The sequence below is a fragment of the Hevea brasiliensis genome, chromosome 17 (assembly GCF_030052815.1).
Source record: "Hevea brasiliensis isolate MT/VB/25A 57/8 chromosome 17, ASM3005281v1, whole genome shotgun sequence".
Taxonomy (NCBI): Eukaryota; Viridiplantae; Streptophyta; class Magnoliopsida; order Malpighiales; family Euphorbiaceae; genus Hevea; species Hevea brasiliensis.
In genome coordinates, this window is record NC_079509.1 from 30571103 (window position 1) to 30580179 (window position 9077).

Here is a 9077-nt window from a genome sequence, read left to right on the forward strand (position 1 = left end):
GACACCTTTAGGAAGCTCCTAGGACCCCAAATGTTGTCCCTCTAGCTTATCCACACTAAGATCACCAATGGCAGCACCCCAATTTTGCTTCTCAAGCCTTTGCCAACCAATTATAATTTGGGATTTTGCTTTTAGAGAGTTTATATGTGTGTATAGGACACTAGAAATAATTTGTAGCCATTTTAATTCAAAGGGAATGAATGATTTCTCTTTGAATTGATGAGAAAGCAAGAGGAAGGAGAGGGAATAGTGGTGCCTCCACCTTTAGAATAAAGAGAGTTCTCTTTTCTTTTAATTAGTCTTTCTTTCCCTTTTATAATTAGGTCAAATAATCACTTAAACCCTTTGCCACATGTCACCACCACATTGCATCTTATTTTTAATTGACTTAATCACATTAAGCCAAGTGTCAAAGCTAAACTTAATCTTGACTTTGATCATCTTACATGATAGGAAGACAAATGGTAAGCTTATATGGTGCTATGTCTCACCATCTCATGGTGCCATGTCTCACCATCTCATGGTGCCACATGTCACAATGTGAAATGACCAAATTACTCTTATGCTTTAATTTTGAGTTCTCAAACCAAAATCATTATTTCTCCTCTTTTAATCAATTTATATCAAATGTAAATTAATTAATTAATCTCCATTAATTAATTTCTCACAATTAAATTCATATTTAAACACTTTAAATATACATTTAACTTTTACTATACATCCAATAACCTAGATTTGGTTTCAAGCCATGCTAGGGACTTTGCAATCTCATTGCAAACCAAACCTATTTAATTAATCAATTAAATCATATTTTACTTGGTGATTAACTTGTGTATGTGTGTGACTCACTAGGCTCATCACTAATTGGCAATGAGATATGATATTAACTCTTAATATCATCAGAACTCTTTCTTACTATAAATGATTTCTCTAAATCATTTTAGGCATCTCATAGACCATGGTTGACACCTAGCATAACACCTTGCATAGCGTGCCATGGCCACCCAATCAGTAATAAGGAATACCTTAAATGAACCTTTAATCATATGTTACCATGCACTAGAATCTCTCCATTACAAAATCCTAATTCAAGTTAGAGTCATGGTTAATGTCAAACCCCATTTGCTATGAATATTATGTTCTCTTTTAATTCTAGTTCTTGATTAATTAGATTTTCTTGTCAGAAACTCTTTTCTGACTAAATCTGTCTGTCCTGGCTAGGAACTTGAAACATCAAGAACAATTAAATGAACATAGGATTTTATCCCTATTTACTTAGGGTAATAGATTCCATCTTGATCAACACCTATCTCCATATATAACTAGTAGGAGCCAACACATGCCCATATACCTATACACAGTACAAGTATGAAAGCAGTATTAAACTCAAACCACCTATATACAAGATAATTATGTTATCTCAGGTCTAAAGATTATATGCACTGATATGATATATGACAATGCATTGACAAGAGTAAACTCCATGTGCTTGTCATTAGCGTCACTGGTTCGACCTCTTTATCATGTATAAGTGCCTATCATATTTATTATGTGGCATGAGACTCACCACTCCATCTTACTTATATCTCATATAAATACCTTGGGAAAAAACATGATTACAATCTCTCTGGATAAGTTATATCCTGTGTGAAGTATCCTCGATTGTGAACCAATTTATGATACTTTGTGCTAGAAATATTGTCACTCATATTCTTAGCAACTTAAGAATAGAATTTCTAACAAAATATCAATGGACCTTTTCTATTACACAAATATATTATATAAACAGAAAAGTGAAATTGCCTTTTATTAATAAAATATGTACAATATACATACAAAATGATAGGCTCTAAGGCATACTACTAACATAAGCAACCTTTGTCAACCCCTGAATTTGTTTTATAAAAAAAAGTAGCTAAATGTCCCTATATTTTGCATGTAAATTTAATAATTTTTTATATTTAAATTTTAATATTTTTATATTTGAAATTAATATTAACCAATCATAATAGAAAAATATAAAGTTAATATTACATTAATTATTAAAAGGCATATATAAAATATTAACCAAAATAATTATTAGCATAAATTTAGTTAACGCTACTATGATACTATCAATTAATACATTTTATTACTTTCTGATTTGTATATTTAAAACATATTTTAAAAATTTTTGGTGTAATGCCTCTCTTGGAACTAGATAGTATTGTCCGCTTTGGCCCACTAGACCTCACGACTTTGTCCTTTAGATCCCTTCTTTGAGGCCCAAAAGCACGCTATTCAGGTTAGAGGTTTGCCACCTTATAAGGCCCTGCACCTTCCCCTCCCTTTCCAATGTGGGACTCGGTTCATTCCTGTCTCTCATTTGGACAAGGTCACCAGCTAGCCATGTCCTCCCAGAGGATTGCTCTTAGCTGAGATCTTCCTTTCCGCATGGGATGTTACAAGGCCACCAGCTTTTGTCTAGTTCGTCTCGAACCATACCATACTAAGGGAGGTCAGCTCTAATACCATATTGTAATGCCCCTCTTGGTACTGGATAGTATTGTTCGTTTTGGCCCATTAGACCTTACAACTTTGTCCTTTGGACCCCTTCTTTGAGGCCCAAAAGCACGCTATCCAGGTTAGAGGTTTGCCACCTTCTAAGGCCCTTCATCTTTTCCTCCCTTTTCAGTGTGGGACTCGGTTTATTCTCGCCCCACATTTGAATAAGGTCACCAGCAAGCCATGTCCTCCCTGAAGATCCCTCTCAGCTGAAATCTTCCTTTCTGCCCGAGATATTATAGAGGTGCTAAAGAAGACCCTGAACTAGATCTAGAACTACTGTAGCCTAAACTTTGTCCATTGCTAGACCCATAGCCTGGCCTAAATCCTCAGGCTTTATGTTTGAGGACTCCTTTCTTTATTGTAATGCTCCTCTTGAAACTAGATAGTATTGTCCTCTTTGGCCCACTAGACCTTATAGCTTTGTCCTTTAAACCCTTTCTTTGAGGTCAAAAAGTACGCTATCTAGGTTAGAGGTTTGCCACCTTATAAGGCCCTTCACTTTCCCCTCCCTTTTTAATGTGAGACTCGATTTATTCTTACCCCCCATTTGGATAAGGCCACCAGCGAGCCATGTCCTCCTAAAAGATCACTCTTAATTGAGATCTTTCGTTCTGCACGGGATGTTATAGGCCCACCAGCTTCCGCTTAGTTCATCCCTGAACCATATTGTACTGAGGGAGGTCAACTCTGATACCAAATTGTAATGCCTCTCTTGAAATTGAATAGTATTATCTACTTTGGCCCACTAGACCTCACAGCTTTGTCTTTTTGACCCTTTCTTTGATGCCTAAAAGTACGCTATCCAGGTTAGAGGTTTGCCATCTTATAAGGCCCTTCACTTTCCCCTCCCTTTCAAATGTTGGACTCGGTTCATTCTTGCCCCCGATTTGGACAAGGTCACTAGTGAGCCATATCCTCCCAGAGGATCGCTCTCAGCTGAGATCTTCCTTTCCACACAGGATGTTATAGGAATTACCCTAAGGTGGCACCCATATCAATTTCATCAAATAATAATGCAACACAAAGCATACTTATAATAGCTATATACATATAATTATAAGTGAATGTATGAGTATGCCTTATATGTATAATAATATTGAAATTATAAATAAAATCAATTCTACTCATAATACACCAGGAATCACTATGGCAGCTGAGTGGAGTAGGATGGCTGACCCTGATTACCTAAACAATTATGTTATAAAGTTATCAGAATTAACTCAAAATAAGACTTTAAAGAATCAAAAGATAGCTTAACTTATGACAAAAATTTGGCAGAGTTTCTCTTGTACCTAGGACCTATCCAACCTGCAAAGTAGCGAAAATCACACTTTTAAAATCACAAATCTCAAATTCACATCTCAACAACATCATCTGGCCCCTCCTAGGCCTTCCAAACTAGTCAAAACTCACATACTTCACCATACAGATAATGCCTCTAAATCTTTAATGCAAAAACTATAGCTGCCATTTCTAGGTCATAAGTGGGGTAATTCTGCTTGTGCCTCTTTAACTATCTTGAAGCATAAACCACTACTTTGCCATGCTACATTAAAACATACCCCAACCTAACTCTAGAGGCATCATAGTACACTGTGTATCCTTCTCCACTCATTGGCAATGTCAACACAGGGGCTGTAGTTAAAAATTCTTTAAGTTTCTGAAAGCTTTCCTCACAATCATCTGACCAGAAGAATGGGACATTCTTTCGAGTTAACCTGGTCAGAGGAGCTACTATTCTAGAGAAATTCTACACAAAGTGCCTATAGTAGCCTACTAGGCCTAGAAAACTTTGCACTTCAGTGACTGTTGTAGGCCTAAGTCGATCAGTTACTGCTTTAATTTTCTTGGGATCCATCTAAATACCTTCACTAGAGACCATATGTCTCAAGAATGAGATATTCTCCAGCTAGAACTCACATTTTGAAAATTTTACATATAGCTGATGCTTCCTTAAAACTCGTGCTTGGGTCTATCAAAACTCGTGCTTTAAAAGAACACACTGGAAGAATACCTGCAACCACTGCATTTGAAGCCTGAGCATCCTAGTGGGTCAAAGTGAAAACTTGAGCCTATCCTCTGCCTTGTGATGCAGAACTCTAAAATTGGCTCCTACCTCTAGATCTACCTCCAAAGCTAAGTCTTCCCTGACCACGACCCTGTTGGCCACTGAATTAGCTGCCTGCCATGCTAAAAGTACTAGGGTGTAACTGGCGGGGTACGTTAGCAACTAATCCTTGGGAACCCATTAAATGTTACTAAACATGGGACATTCCCTAGCAAAGTGAACCTGCTGGCCATATCTGAAGCATCCACCGGAGCTCATAAAAAAAAGCCCTGAGTGTACTCTCTCACATTGTGTACAAGGTGCCAAAGAAGACCCTAAACCAGATCCAGAACTGCTGTAACCCGAACTCTGTCCACTACTAGACCCAGAGCTCATCAAAAGTGCACCATCCAGGTTAGAGGTTTGCCACCTTATAAAGCCCTTCACCTTTCCCTCCCTTTCTGATGTGAGACTTGGTTCATTCTTGGCCCCAATTTGGATAAGGTCACTAGTGAGCCATATCCTCCCAGAGGATCGCTCTCAGCCAAGATCTTCCTTTCCGCACGAGATATTACAGACCCACCAGCTTCTGCCTGGTTCGTCCCTGAACCACATCGTATTGAGGGAGTTCAGCTATGATACCATATTGTAATGCCCCTCTTGAAACTGGATAGTATTGTCCACTTTGGCCCACTGGACCTCACGACTTTGTCTTTTGGACCCCTTCTGTAAAACCCTTATGTTTAGTAGTACGTTCTACTGTTCCGGTGACCAGTATCGGTCCGGACAGCTAGGATGCCTAGAACTACATTTAAAAGTTAGTGAGGAGACATAAAATAATGAAATACAATAAAAGAAAATACAAGAAAAAAAGGAAAAATAATAGCAATGAAATGTAACCAAGTTAAACGAGCCAGCACCGCAGCGATGGGTGACCGCATGGGGAAGTTACGGCGTAGGCAATAGCTGACCCCAGGTGTAACACCCTCCCTGTAGCAACTCCATACATTCTACTGTTCCGGTGACTAGTGTCGGTCCGGACAGCTAGAACATTCGAAAAAATATTTAAACTAAAGTAAGGAACCATAATTAATTCAAATATTAATAAGAAAAATTTAGGAAAAATTTTAGAAATAAAATACAACTAAGTTAAATGAGTCGGTGCCCAAGCGATGGACAACCTAGTGGGAAGTTGCGGTTCTCACAACTAGGAGCCCTAGACCTGAAGGAAAATTTATAAAATAATTTTTGGGACTCCTGAGAAGGGTCATTGAGGTTCCTATGGCATTAGAATGCCAAGAAAATATTTAGAAAAATTTTTCAATCGGTACAGACAATTTTGACCCGTTAAGCCAAATGGAGGGCATTTTGGTCATTTCGCCTTCAGAGGTGATTTTTGGCCGACTTGTCCAGTTAAGCAAATAATTATTATGATCTAAAATATGAATAAATATTGCTAAAAATTAAATTAAAAATGAATAGAAAAGAAAGAAAAAGAAAATGACTTAAATCCCTAATTATGACATCATTATGATGTCATTTAAATGCCCTCCACTAATCACCATTCAACAACACAATTAAAATTCTTTAAAAAGGGAAAAATGACAAATTAAGAAACCAATTTCTGGTTTCTTCTTCTTCATCTAGCCGTGACCCTCTCTTCCATCTCCCTCTATAAAAATTTTCTTTCATCACTTCCATTTCCCATGAATTCTCACTACTAAACCCTAGACATCTTTCATTAAAACTTGTCTATACCTCTTGGGAAAGTATTTGGCAGCCTAGAAAAAGAAAGAAAGTGAAGTTCAAGCTTGGGAAAATTCTGCTAAAAAAGGTTAGTGCTTATTTATGCATATATCTCTCTTATTCCATGTTAGGGACTTAAAATGAGTATGAAAGTGTAAATTAAATGAAATAAAACTTATGTGTATGTACACCATGGAATTCGGCAGCCCTAAGGAAGGGATAAGGTTGATTGTTTTGATGGGCTTAGAATGGACTAGAGATGATGTTTAAAGTATATATATATATGGATAATGAATTAGTGTGTTTAACTAAGGTATGTTGTGTGAATTTGAAATGGGGAATTAGGGTTTTGGAGAGAAACTTGGACTTTGCTTATGTAATGGTGAATCAACATTCTAATGGTCAATTAGTGACCATTTGAGGTAAGTTGACCATAATTTGGAGTGAATTATAGCATGACAAACTGATTTGGTATGCTGCCTAGTGATGAGAGCAGCAGGTGTGGCTGTGAGTCCAGCCTGTTTGGACAGCCATAACTTTGGCTGTGTAGGTTCAATTGGTATTTGGCCAATTGGACATGAAATTAGACACATAATGGCACAACTTTAGTTAAGAAACCATGCCCATAAGACCAAACCAAGTGTATCAAAAACTTGCCCCAATCTGGGTGTCCTGCAACCAGTTTCTGCAGAATGACCAAATGAACAGTGATTGTTCATTTAGCCATAACTCATTGTAGAATGGCCCAATTTACCTGAAAGTTTTACAGCAACAAGCTGAGATATAGACCAACAACTTTCATGAAGGAACCTATCCCAAATTATGACCAGAACCTATTCAACAAGAGAGTGGAAGTTACTGTTTACTGCACTGTAGATATGGTCAGTTCTGAAATTTTTCAATCCGGCCAGTTGTGGTTTTTGGACCATAACTTGAGCTACAAAACTCCAAATGGAGTGATTCAAAAAACGAAATTCAACTAGACAAAATAAGGAACAACTTTCATGTTTATCATTTTCTCAAATTCCCACTGCAACAGTAACTAATAGAACAGTAAAAATAGGGTATAAAGACTGAAAATTCTGCTCCATTAATTTTAAACTTAGAAATGGTATTAGTAATCAATGCCAACAAATTTTGAATGCAAAATGTGGTATGTTGGGAGTGTTAAAACCAATGTACCTATTTTCTATACAAAAGTCAACATTTTTGTTGACTAATGAAGGGAATAGTAACACCAAAACTTGAAATTCAAAAATTGAAAGATTCCAAAGTGACAAATGCCCTAGTATACCTAACAAGATTGGTTTGGATAGTTTGGCATGTCAATAGGGTTCAGTTAGCAGTACTGCACATGGCATTATGCCATATTGTGATTTCATGGCTTTTAGCTATTCTGACCTTGTATTGAGATTTGGCCTTGTGCCTATTGTTATTACAGCTTATTAGCTGTTCTGTTGCACACCGAGAGATGCATATGTGACCGATGGTGTGATGGCCCGAGGTACTAGATACCCAGTGCCAGTTTACCCGTTTATCCAGTCCAGTCGTCCAGTATAGGTTACTTGGGCAACCAAAAATGAAAGTGGATAAATTTAATGAAATAATGAATATAACAAGTACAAAATAAGTAAGACTACAAATACTCATCGAAAATTTATTTGCAATAAGACACCGATACATTCACTGCATATTTACTTCCTATTATTTCTTTTTATTTTATTATTGGTACCACTAAGCATTATTGCTTAGCGTGTTGCTTTTGCCACGCGTAGGTTCTGGAGATACTGACCGAGAGCCCAGTAGACCACAGGCTGGGTGAGACCTCCTGTAATTCTGCATAGTGTCCGTGTCACCTCACCATCTTCAGTGCATTGGTAGGACACTAGGTTTCATTTTGTTATTTTGTAACTAACTTTTATTTTCTTTTGTGTAATTGAAACTTATGCAATGTATTTTGATGTTCATGTAAATAATGGAAATTGTGTTTGTGAATGGAAAAGTGAATATTTATTTATGACTTTACATGATTATTACATGAGATGAATAATTGAGAAATGGAAACGTTGTTGAAAAACATATTGAGATTTTGATATTGGAGTTTGAGAATGATTGAATATGATTATTGGAAGTGTTTTTCACAGGTTCCGAAGAACTATTTTCTCCATTTTTAGCCGGTACTCTGCCGGATTTTCTATAAAATTTTCGGAACCTCAAATAAATTATAATTTCAATAAATGAATTATATTTCATAAATTATATTCAAAACTATGATAAAAATAAATTAAGGAAGAATAAAAATGATTGAGATAAAGTTGAGTGTTCCGGTACACCGTGTGACATATCTTACTCGGATATACTGTAGACGGGTAAGGGGTGTCACACCAGGACTGCAGGAAACCCTCAGAATTTAGTTTCGAGACATAATTAAAGATTTATTGAAGTATAAATGTCATTAGAGAAATCGAAAAAATGATAAAACTTGGTGTTACTGAAAAATTAGGAATGCAACCCGAATAGGGGCATTGTGGTCATTTGACACCCAGAGTTGCCTTTTAGCCTAAATGTCCATTAAAAATAAATGATATTAAACCTTGAAAATATCATGAAAATTAAAATGGTGGTATATAAATTAAATAGTCAAAGAAATGAGGTAAATGTGGGAGTTTGGAAACTTTGGAATAAATAATCAATATATTACCTTAGTGCTCCACTAAACTTAACTTTTGGACACCTA